Source organism: Pararge aegeria, chromosome 7 (assembly GCF_905163445.1).
Source record: "Pararge aegeria chromosome 7, ilParAegt1.1, whole genome shotgun sequence".
In the NCBI taxonomy this organism is placed as follows: domain Eukaryota; kingdom Metazoa; phylum Arthropoda; class Insecta; order Lepidoptera; family Nymphalidae; genus Pararge; species Pararge aegeria.
Genome location: NC_053186.1, coordinates 7,625,698 through 7,638,863, shown reverse-complemented (window position 1 = coordinate 7,638,863; position 13,166 = coordinate 7,625,698). Strand labels below are relative to the sequence as shown.

The 13,166-nt window shown below is 37.0% G+C and overlaps 1 protein-coding gene and 1 non-coding gene across 6 annotated transcripts in view; one reads left to right on the top strand and one right to left on the bottom strand.

Moving 5' to 3' along the window:
• Positions 1 to 13,166, bottom strand: part of LOC120624859 (neurobeachin) — a 619,299-nt gene that overhangs the window by 521,591 nt on the left and 84,542 nt on the right. The window lies entirely within an intron of this gene.
• On the top strand, positions 2,798 to 2,870 carry Trnaa-agc. Its single transcript has one exon. It is a non-coding gene; the product is annotated as a tRNA-Ala (tRNA).

Here is a 13,166-nt window from a genome sequence, read left to right as displayed (position 1 = left end):
TGTATAATAGTTAATCATAAAAATAGTAAATGCAATGTCGTAGTATATTTATTTATTTATAACACAAGCTACGCTTACTTTGGGGCTAGATGGCGATGTGTGTTCCTATGGATATAATACACAGAAATACTTATAAACACACCCAGACACTGAAAATCATTCATGTTCATCACACAAACATTTTCCAGTTGTGGGAATCAAACCCACGGCCACGACTCGACAGCAGGTTTGCTGCCCACTGCGCCAGTCAGCTCTCAATAATAAGGGCACTACGATAGCTGATGAATATTTTAATGAATATAATACATGTAAATACTTATAATATAGAGATCTACGGATATAATGAATTTTGTGACGTCAATTTTACGATTATAATGTATCATATTAAGTTAGTGAGTGACCATAGTAGCCGATTTCGTGCACATCTCCGTCACAAAGGCAGCCTTCCATTGTCAAATTTGAAAGATGGATGAGCAGGGAAAGCTGTGTCCGGATAAATTCGCTCAGTATCTGACATAAATCGTTGATCGATCGTAATCGGTGGTCTGAATTAAACCTTATACATAGTGGGTTTGTTAATCGCGGAAAAAATGTCGATAATTAACATATTGTACTCGCAGGAACGCTATCCGGGTATCGGGTAATTTGCTTTGACAAGGACTACGTACGATTTAATGAAATTCACAAACAAAGCAAAGCCTTTTTTAAAACGTTTTTTTCATCGTTGATAAATGTTTTAACTTCTGATTTTTCGAGAGGTCGCGGCACTGACGCAAATTACGTAAATTCGTGAGCATTAACGAAAGTAATGAGATATCATGTTGTTACCAATGTTATGGTTTACAATTCACTACATGCCCGTTAAAGATTGAATATACCTATTCTTGTTTAGCATGTGTTTAGAAAGTTAGACTTTTTAAGTTGCCATAGTGATATAGTTTTTCAATTTACTTTATATATTACGTTTCGTATCGTACGTGATTACTGAGAATTATTCAACAAATGTTTTGGAACCGTAATATATATACAAATAAATAAAAACGTCTGTCGACTAGGAAAGGTAAAGGATTACATTGGAAGTAACATAGACAACTTTTTATGTTGGAAAACGACCCTAAATAATTAGGTATATCATAGGTTATTAGACTTTATTATATTTATTTGCTATGAAAGAGTTTCTCTAAAACCTACCTACCATCTAAACTAAAACAGAGTTCGGAAGAATGCAATGAAAGCATCAAGTTTTTATTAAGTATTATAAAATCTGTATAATTTTAATTAATATGCAACCCTCAAGTGAGTACAATGAGTACAAAAGTCTGTAAAGAAAAATATTATCGTCTTGCAAATTGTACGCGGACGAAGTCACGGGAAACCGATAGTTGTAATTAAAATCTTTATAAATATAAGGCGGTAACTTTTACTGAAGAAACATTTTAATATTTTAAAATACGAGTAACCATTAAAAAAATGCGAATACAGTTTTTCTTTTAGCCATCGCGGCAATTCCTTTGACCATTTCAGCTACGGTTCACTTACCGTAGCTGAAATGGTCGGTGTTAAATTCCGATACGCCTACTTTGTTTTTAGGAATTTTACAGTCTAAGTGACTTCACCTGGACTTCACAGTACTCTAGTTGCGAACATTGCATGATCAATCTACTTTCAGAAGCCCATATTACGTATGTAGACCTACCTGGCGCATCGGTGAGCGCTGGGTGACTTTAAGTAGGAGGTCCCAGGTTCGTATCCCGGCAGAGGCAATCTGGGAATTTATGATTTCTCAATTTTCTCTGGTTTGGTCTGGTGGGAGGCCTTGGCCGCGCTTAGTTACCACCCTACAGAGAACGACGGGCCGCTAAGCGATTAAGTTCTCCGGTGCGATGTTGCGTATATAGTTGCGATTAGGGATATGACATGATATGATATGATATGATTAGGGAAATTTATTCGGGAGTATGTATGTATAAAATACTTCCGAATAGGTTAGCCCGCTACGATTTTAGACTGCATCATCACTTACCACCAGGTGTGATTGCAGTCAAGGGCTTACTTGTAATGGAATTAAAAAATATATACTCCTATACACGACATCATTTATATTTCAATTTTTATCTTACACATTTGAGAAATCGGTATAGAAAGTACCTACATGTCCTTTTCCATAGCATGGGTGACATGTATACCAAATTTTTCAAAGCTGTCAGTGGTTTAGCTCGGAAACCATTTTAAATTTTCCCTCGGAAACCACTTAAGAAACTGGGATAAAAAGTAGCCTATGTTCTATTCCATGTCAAAGGCATGCCAAATTTCATAAAAATCTGTTCAGCCTTTTTGCATGATCGAGTAAAAAATATCCAAACATCCACACTTTCACTTTCACACAATGTTAAGCATTTATAGTATTAATTTATATATATTATATTATATTTGTATATATTTATAGGATTAATTAAGATATAAATTATGAAAAAGTTTTAAAAGCCCAATTTAAATGACATATATGTAAAATGTAGCTAGTCTGCCACACCGCATTTGGACAGTGAAGCCTCTGCGGTACCTGTATAGTGAAAAAAAAAAACAATCAAAATCCCTGCACCAGTTTAGTAAAGACCTATCGACTGAAAGCATCGCGGAAATCTTAGAATATATATAATATATAGCATATACGACATAAATGTAGTAAAACATTACTACGCAGGACAGCATTTCGTTTTATAACAAGTCTCGTAGCAATAGTCGATGCTTCCTATCTTTGGAAACGTAGGCGATACGTAAATTCGTCAATCTTTCCAACGGGGGCGTAGCTCAGATGGTAGAGCGCTCGCTTAGCATGCGAGAGGTACCGGGATCGATACCCGGCGCCTCCAAAACACATTAATTTTTTTTTTTTTTTTAAATAAGTGTCATTATAAAAAATTATAATTATTTAAATATAAATTCTTACATAATAAGTGCCACGGTATATTTGGTTGTTTCTTAGTTCTTCATTGTTTTTTAGCATAGAGTTGAAAGATTAGTTGAAACTAGTATTTCCTGTTATTATTAATGACAATTTCGTGCTTCACTATTTTCGGTCTAGTTCGGGATTCTTATTCATAAGCTCGTTCGAATGAAGCAGCACGAAGAAAATGTTCGCTTTCTCAGTTCCCTCTTAAAAAACATAATAACACTGGCTCTTTAGAAATTTCAAATACAGCACGATCGCTAACAATTCCATGACTCCGTGCGACCGGCGCGGCGACCGAGCGGCCAGCGCGGTTTAAATAAGACACTCGTTCTGTGATATATACACGTAGTATCAGATAAGACTTGATAAAATAACATAAGAAAATTGGAGTTTAGCAGCAATCTAGTTGTGCTTTCCTAAGGCACTAATGACTTCATTGTAAACTATATTTATTTTACTCATTAATTTCTGTATGTAGTATTATGTAGTTATTTTATTATCAGGTAACGCTGCTGAAATTCATATTACATTCCTTCTACAGTTTCAATTACTGCCACTGTGATTTTATAAATGTTTCTAAAAAACCCAAAATTTTAGAGAAAATGTGCCTGAAATAATCTAGCATAACCAGCCAAAACTTCGTAATGCAGATTCATACTCTTTATGATACGGGTTTCAGTCCCCGGCACGGCACGACATCAAAATGCCTACCCAAACTGGAGTGTCTTATGGAAGGTTCCGACTGGAACCAATTACTTGGAAACAACCCTACCGAAAAAGACGTTCTGCTAAGCGATTTAAAGTTCCGGTACTATGTCGCGTAGATTGTTGTTATTAGGGGTACGGGTTTAATTTAACTGCTTTACTCCTCAATGGTTTGCCTGCTACCATATTAAGACTATATCATCACCCACCACTAGGTGAGATTGCACTCAAGGGCTAAGTTGTAGTTGATGGAAAAATCGACGACGACGTCAGATTGAAAGGCCTACCGATACAACTTCACCTTCTTTTTAAAGAGGGCACAGAGTTAAAAGGAAATACGGGGCAAGCCATGTCATGTTTACTGCACGCGGTTAGAAGTGGCTCTTAAAGCACTCGTGAGAAAACCTGAAGCTAATATTATTGTAGAAAAGCCCGTTCTATCCTATCCGTAAATCTCTCTGTAAATAAGATACAATTCCTGCTGCTCCCGCGGGAATAAAACCCGACAGATAGAGTCGCAACCTCGTTCCACGTCTCTGATTAAACACGAGTATTTCAAGCACAGTTATAAAGTTATAAAACTGCATTGCTTCTTTTTTAACCTACCCAAATAGAGGGATGTTAGGTATAAGTTTAATCCATATCATAATGTAATTACTGGATGCACTGACTTAATGAGGTTTTTGCGTGTTTAAATATAATGGTTACTAGCCACTGTTTAATGAACATCTGTCTATCGTTTTGAGAATGATTTGCCCTTTTTTCAGCTAGAACAGTTATTTTCATTAGTTTTTCTTATTTATGTTGCTCGTCTAGTCAATTAAACGGATTTCGGGGTCCCAATACGTAGCTTTGGATAGACAATAGACATCCTGCAAGTAGCAGCGAATCTTGACACATGGCACATTTTTATTTTATTTTACTACAATCTCACCTGGATATTTTATCTGATTATACAATCTAAGTAATAAAGTCTAACGGGGTGTTAGGGGGAGACTAGAACCAGTCAGCCACCCCAACCGTCAACCTCACCTGCCCGTGTCGACTTACCAACGAGGCTCTAACGACCGACCAATGGCGGTATAACCATTCTCTGCCCAGCGGGTCTAAAATCAAATGACTGGTAACGGGCAGCAGCGTTACCGGTGCGAAATGACCAGCACTGCGATCCACCAACCCGCATGCCAAGCGTGGTCATTATTTGCATAACTTTGTAATGAGTAAAGACCAACAATAGCGCCTAGTACCCGCTGACCCCTCTATTCCTGGCTCTGGCAGCGGTTATGGTAACGGCGGGGCAGGGGTGTCAAGAATCTCCGGATGTCGGAGCCGCTGGAAGCAAGCGGCCCAGGACCTTGGATTTTTGAAATTTCTACAAAAGACCTTTGTCCAGTAGTGGACTTAAATCGGTTGAAGTTGATGATACAATCTAAGATGGCTAACCTGTTAGGACCACAACAGTTTAAATATTTCACTCGTATCCATAATCGATTTTACACGGTAGCAAAAAAAGCCACGACCCAAGCCTCCGTCTTTAATGATATACCGAATCGCATATGCCTAGAATCGAACCCTACCCTAATCGGCTGCTAACGTATTCTGCACACAACTTGCGATAGCGAAAATCATACAATACTTGTTGTCCAATTGCTAAATCGTATTATGTGACAACGGTCGCAAAACCAAACAAGTAACAGTGTGCCCTCTGTAGAACAACCGGTGAAATAAATGTGCAGTCTATGGATTTACGAACATTTCATATTACCGATGACTTTCGACACCAATGCGATGGTAATCAACTAGCAAAACAATCTGTCAGTTTCATTTCAGAGCGATCGATTGGGCGTCTTCTGCGCAATGACCGCGCAATTTTCGCTGATCGCTTAATTTTCGCTAATTGCCTGCGTGTCTTACAAGATCGCAGAGCGGCCAACTGCGCTAGGGAGTTTGACAAAAAGTGGAAGCGTAAAATCTTCGTTTAGAAGACCAGTAATTCCCACAGTGAAAGACTTAATTAATTTCTGGTCTTTGTCCACTTGTGTTATTTGTAAATCATTAAGCGAGCCAGTCGCTTTACTTACCGCTTAAATTGCTTTCAGCTTTGGCTTAAACGTAACAATGTAACACACAGAGCATGCAATTTCATTCCGACGTAACAACCGTAGAATGCAGTCAGTTACAATGTGTGATTACATAGAGCGCTTTTAACCGAGCAAAATAGCGGTAAGTCATTTGAATTTCAAGACATGTACGTATTGTTGCTATAGTTTTTACGACATTTTACTTGGTAGTATTTGAAACGGCATTGGTCTGCTGGTGGCTGTACCTAATAACCGTAGGTTAATTGTCTCATTGGTCAGTTACCTATTTGTCGGTGAACATGAATGTTTTTCAGTGTCTGGGTGTTTATATGTATATTATAAGTATTTATGTATGTTATTCATAAAAATATTCATCAGTCAGTCTTAGTACCCACAACACAAGCTACGCTTACTTTGGGGCTGGATGGCGATGTGTGTATTGTCGTAGTATATATTTATTTTTAACTACGATGGGGTCCTGGGTCGGATCAGGAATTGTTAGGTATGAGACAAAAATCTCAGTAACAGTTGGGAGTCAGGAAACTGGCGATGTTTACCCCTATGCTTAGGAGAGCCATCGGTCGTAGAAATTTTCAATGACATAATCCTCATCCTGACTATATAATAAATGCGAAAGTGTGTTCGTTGTTTGTTTGTTTGTGCTCCCTTTACGCACAAACTCAGCAACCGATCAAGTTGATGATTTGCATGTAGCCGGCTGAAAAGACGTACCTAACGTATTCTTTGTATTACAGCAAAACAAGCAGTTCCCATGAGATTTGTAAGAAACCGTAATAAACGCGGAAGAAGAACAAAGGCATCAGCTAGAATGATAAGCCCACCAGCCCGCATTGGAGCAGTATGTCTATGCTTCGAAACCTCCTCTACTTTAGATGCGATAACCCATTCACCTGGGGGGCGGTGGCTGACGATAATACATAGAATGGCTATGCTAGAGATCCGTCTTTGAGATTTGTGGTACCAATACACTCTCGTTAGAAACAATAATGGTCCCAGTAAATTTAATGGTCTTAATTCATTTCCCTTAATTATTTTGATTACATAACGATTAGCAGCAACGGTTTAAATGTGCTCTATAAGACACAGAGGAAAGGTAAAGGCCAAATTGGGACCTCGGATGTCGTAAACCCATCCAGGTCAACGACTCCGATTTGTTCTACCAGCGTAGTTTACTAATTTGCATGTCGCAAATGGGATGCCCTGTGTCATCTATATATATGACTAATACTATAAGACTACGGTTATACAGTTGGCTTACAGGTAAAGCTAGGGAGACGTTAAGCAGATCATGCTATTAAATTAAAAAAAAAAATTGAGATATTAGCTCTTGGCCGCGGTTATTACGGTTTACTACAAATCCCGTAGGAACCGTTATTTCTTCTGGAATAAAAAAAAGCCTACGATACTCTCCGTCCTTTCAACTACTTAACTCTATGCTAAAGATCTAGTTGATTCGGTGCTTAGTTCACATTTCCGCATTTACACTTGGAGGGTTAAGCTAAGAAGCATTCCATGATCCTACAGTCAGAAAATCATGAAAACTACTAAACCGCTTAGGAGAACTCACAAGAACGCTGGAATTTCATATATAATATAATGGTAGGTAACAAACACAGCCCAAACTTTTAGTTCTGAATACTTGCAAAGATATTTCCCTGTTTCCAAGGGATATGAGCAACTACGCCAAGAATTTTGGGATAAAAGTAAAACTATTTCTACGTGGAACGAATCGCGAGCTTAGAACTTTGTATTTAAGGTTTCCACACGATGTTAACCTCCGAAAAGCGAACGTTACTAAATAATTTGTACTAAAATAGTAAACTTTAAAGCTTTCCTAATCCTAAGGTTGCCTGGTAGAGATCGCTACTTAGCGATAAGACCGCCTTTTATATCCTACTACTTAATGTGTCCTTTTTTTATTCGTCTTAACTTGTTGTGTAGTACAAATAAATCAAAAATAAATTTATGATTTTTTTAAAGTGCATATAATTTTTTTTTTATCAAATTTGCAGCTCCTAAAATTCGCAATCTAATCCAAAATCTTTAAATGGCAATTGAATTGAGTGCTTTCCTTTTCCTATTCTAGCCTTTAGATAAGGATGGCACTAATAAGAATAATATTTGATCGAATGAGGCTGGTTGGCCCTTAGATAGCGATAACTATAGAAATTTTATTAGTATTAGAAACAAGTATAAATTGAAGCATGGATGTATATTTGGTATATTTTGATAAACAAAGACCTTTAATCGGAAACAAAATTACATTTAACTTTCTATCAGACAAGATTCAGGTAAATCTAACATAAAAATAAACTTATATATTGTAATACAATATACCTATATAATAACAAGAGTAAACGATACCTTAAAACTTTTAACGTATCGTTAACTAAAAGTTTAAAATTCGTGCCTGAGATTACACCTTTTAAACTTTGTAATAAATAAACAGAGTTTTAATAAACAACTCCGTAATATAGAAAGGGTTTAATAAGCAAATGATGTAGCTTTTACCTCGTGGATGTTTATTTCTCCGGAGATTACGCTAATGAAGAAACTTTTCCAGCTTTCCCACCTCGCTCACGCTACAAGTTAATTCTACACGACTACCGTAACTAAAATTAATCCGTTGTTTTTACTGAAACTGAAAAATAAAAATTAAATCGTCGCTTTGCGGGACCTATTGTAGATCTGAAAAATCTAAACTATTTTAATTAGAAAATATGGATTAGAGGATGGGAAAGATAGATATGGAATATATTCCGATTTTTTTACCATCTAAATTATTAATCTTTATTCAAACATCCCTTTCAAGAGCTCAACTTCATGCACCAGTGCGCTACGCTACATGCCGGTCTGACAGGCCGCATAAACGTAGGCCACCTACCCAAATGACGCAAGCCTAATGGCGCGGACATGGTACGGTACGGACACCTTAAGGGTTCTTCATTGAGATATAAAAAAAAACACATTCATCATCATGCAAACCAATGGACTTCCACTGCGACTCGCTTGATCTTATCTGTTCACGTCGTGGGGGTCTACCACCACTGCGTTTACCGATGCGAAGTCGCCATTCCAGCACATTGGGACCCAAACGTCCGAAATGCATTTAATAACATGTATTGTAAAACACATCAAACGGCGTCAAACAGAAGATCGTTAGGTACGTCTGTTTAACGCCCGCGTGTTCGTCTAAATAGGTCTATTTCAATATATTAAGTATATTGAATAAAATTAAAATGAAAAATGGCAGTTGTTACCACGTAATTAAGCTGTGGCTTGCGCGTTAGATGTTTATATCAATAGTACCTAGGTTTAATACTCAACATGATGCTCCTTGCTGTCTGCTTCATAGCAACAGATGTCTGAGTAACTTAGGGTCAGCTTGGGAGATTATGTCAGGCATACTCGAAGCCACGAAGTGACCGATTAGATTAGTATGGGTAGTGCGAATAAGAAATATAATGTACTGTTAATATATGTATACATATCGCCTTGACAAATTCGTATTGTGTCAAACTCGATTCAATGAAGAAAAGTCCAAGCACAATGATTAATTAGTTTTTAATCTCTTTTCATATCACGCTTAATAACAGGGGAGATCGCATACAGGAACAAGCTTTCACGAAATGAGAAGAAACCTACAAACACAATATAACTATCGGTTGTAGATTGTTATGAACACTCCCACGGCATTCGTTGCACATAAAATTAGAATAGAACAGCAATAAAATGCAAAATGGGTAGCGCAAATCGAATATGTTAACAGTCGGGGGTAAAGAGGGGTTTGCTCGGGTAAAAGGGTCGACGGGCGCGTCTCCGGAGGCTGATCAGGGGGAATTGAATTCTGTCGCGGAAACTAATTTAAATGGCCGCCGGACGCCCGTAACCATGGAGTATCGGCGTGCGATTTAAATATCGTTTGCTCAACCTACAGACACTATAGGCACGATAGCTATAAAAGATTTTTTTCTCGGGTACGTGATAGAGCCAACGTATAAGCCGCGCGCCACGCTCGAGATAAACTGTTGAGAGCAAGGGATGTGTGCGATACATATACTTCCAACAAGCGATAGCCTAAGTAAGGTAAGTTTTTATGTAAATTAACGTCACATACGTTTATGTGACGTTAATAATCATTATAATCATTTTAATTAACGTCACATACGTTTATGTGACGTTAATTTATAAATCAGTAAGTTTATATGAAGGAAACAAAATTAAATAAATTAATTAAAACAAGTTGCGTCTGATCGATAAAACCACTAAAAAAATATATAAATAACTTACAACTTTATCAAAATTCGACAGATTAACGTTTTTCCAAACGAAGTGTGTTAACTTAATAAGCTATAATATAATTATAATAGGAGCACTAATATGATGATAATTATGTGATCGAATCGGCGGCCTGGCACCTGTTTCCAACTAATCCATATTTATTTAGGTTAAACCGGATTTGTCATTTCGGTTTCATTTTAACGAATTAGACTGCTTTCACAGCCGTGCGTACTTTTACTACCGTAAGTCCCGCAGGGGTATTACGTATCTAGCGACAGGTTTCCGACAGACGTAAATCTTGCAATCACTGCTGTCAAACGTCACTTTTCCATACAATAAATAAACAAAAGTGACGTTTGACACTGCTGTACGGGCGGAACATCGAGACGTAGATTACTTCGTACAGAAGGTAAGAAAGGTAAGTTATGGTCGGTTGGAGTGGAGCACATACGTCGTACGTACGTATTATATAATTTATATAACCTCGCACATCCTCAGATGGAAATGCAGCTATATTCAATTTCTCATTCATCTATGTTATTTATATAATGTGTAACACAAGAAGTTAAGAGCATATACACGAGACATACATATAACGGCGTACAAGAAGGGCATAAAACAGTAGAATACTAAAGGCAGCCTTGTCAAATTCTATAACCCTTCCTCATCTTTGGAATGGTATTCCTCTTTTTATTCTAAAATAAAAGCTATGCTTATTATTTCAGAATGTAAAATGATTATAAACGTTTAGTCGGCACAATTTCCAAACCTTCGAAACCGGCTAGCGGTACTTTCTTAGAAGACATCAGAGTCTCTGAATATTTAATTAGGGTGGCCAAGGGTTTAAGTGAGCATCCTAAATATCTTGAAATATCCCCTCAAGGAGTATTCATTTCCTTACAAAAACACAAAAGGGTTAAACAAGCAGTTGGAGTTTAAAATAAATATTTATTTTGCATACTCGTGCATACGATAATTATAAGGGTCATAACGCGGTTATGACTTACGGCCCTTACGGGCTCATCAGTCAGTGAACAGCTATGTATAAAAAGTGTATGTTAAACTTGACGCATGAATGACTATACAATTTAACCCAACTTGACACCAACAGAGATACAAATTTTGGTAAGATCGTAATATTAACCGAAACCGATGATACAACCAGATCTCTAAAATGCCACAGCTATTTGCTAGCTGCCTCTAGGCCCTGGACCTATTTAGTGCATTTGCTTTTACAATCTATCGTCCATTGGCGCATGTTTCATCGCATGCTTCATCGCGTGGCGGCAGCATAAATCTAACAATGCAGTAGACTCGCGCTACTGACGTCATTAGCATTATTATTGCTGAAACATTATATGGACTGCAATTAACGCGAGCGTTGGGCTCGTAATTTGTGATAATGTATGTTCACCTTCAAATCCACTCTTTCATGCATACTGTACACACAAAGTTTTCAGATCTTTCGTAGGACGTGTATACCTAGTGTAAAAGAAACGCGTATTTTTTTAACATAGATAGGCAAGCCCGCAAGCTAAAGGGGTAAAAAGAAGTATGAGAGTGTAAAAAAGCAAGACAAAATGCGTATGAATATAGAGCACGTACGTGTGGAGTACCAGGGCGACAAAGATAACAAAGAGATGTGTCCCACTAGAGTCCTTCCACAAAGCTTCGAGTCGCGAGACACGGTTAGATGAGAGGTATATCTCATTTCGCGAGCGCTTTATGGTTTTAACAGTTTGAGTAATGTAGTGTAAGTGGTGCAAGAAAAATGAATGAGTTTCGCAACTTAGGCAGACTATGTAATTTATATATATATAGACTACAGAGGTACATCTAAAAATATGAATTTGAAATAACTTTTATTCAAATAATATTATGAGTGATCTCCTAAGATTATTTGAACAAAAGCTACCAAAAAATGCTATCAAAATTTGTACCCGTTTTCAAATGCTTCTGTCAAGCAACGTTGATTTTTGACGGCCGGTTCGGGCCTTTACTGCTTGCCACAGAAAGCATGGCGTAGTAAACCTAAGATCTTATTATATGCCAATTCTATGAGAGAGGAAGCCTGTATCCCGAAATAGATCATTTTTACCATGCACACACTTTTTATTGATTATCAATCGAATCAAAAACTATTTATGATTATATGGAATCGACGATGTTAAATTATAATTTTTAGTAAGTTTAGTAAGTAGCTTTACCAGTTCTACTAATTTTACAAACAACGACATCTGCAAACGATGTTTAATATCATCTTGCAAGCACAGTCCTACCTAAAAATACTGACAACGCCATCTATACGACACCAAATGTACCACGTTGACGGTAAGCGTGTAACGAAGACCGGGGCGTAAAATTGCTATGAGGTTCTTGAAGTAGTTCAGAGCGATACTAAGAGATGGCGCTAGTAAAAATGAATTGCAAAATCCCCTTAGAAAAGTATTGAAAATAAAAAGCTTAAATTCATTCTTAATAAAAAATATATACTTAACTGTTGGCCAGGGTTTAAGTCGGCTATGTAATGTGAAATCGCTTACCTGCAAAGAAGAGAATAATTTCATTAATGAATGTCATGAAGTTATAAAACAATATTATTATTGGAAACAAATTATCTGAACCCCAACACATTTTGCTATAGCCAAACACTATGGCACCGATGCGATCAAAATAATTCAAGTTTAATGACTGGAAAATTATGTTATATCCACTACTTTTTTTTTGAATATATATCCACTACTCTTTGTTTAGCTTCAAAGGTTATTATTAATTTTAATTAAATTAAATCTTTGAAAGCAATAATTATTATTTTATAGAATACTTATATTGTCTTTATAACCACCACTGAATACAATGTAATATCTAAGAAACTACTTTACGAACATGGTAATAATTAGGGAACAAGATAGCAGCGCCCCCTGAGGCCTCTCCCAGGAGTGAAAATAAATCAGATCTAGAGATTTCTGGAAAAAGATAAAAGAAAACAAAATGCACAAACACACACATAATCTTTACTCTAACAGGCCGCACAATTCTTGCGTCAAGACATTTCTTTTATGATATTATTACAGGCATCTAGACGTAATTGTGTAGAATGACATTAGATGAGATTTTCATAAATTTTC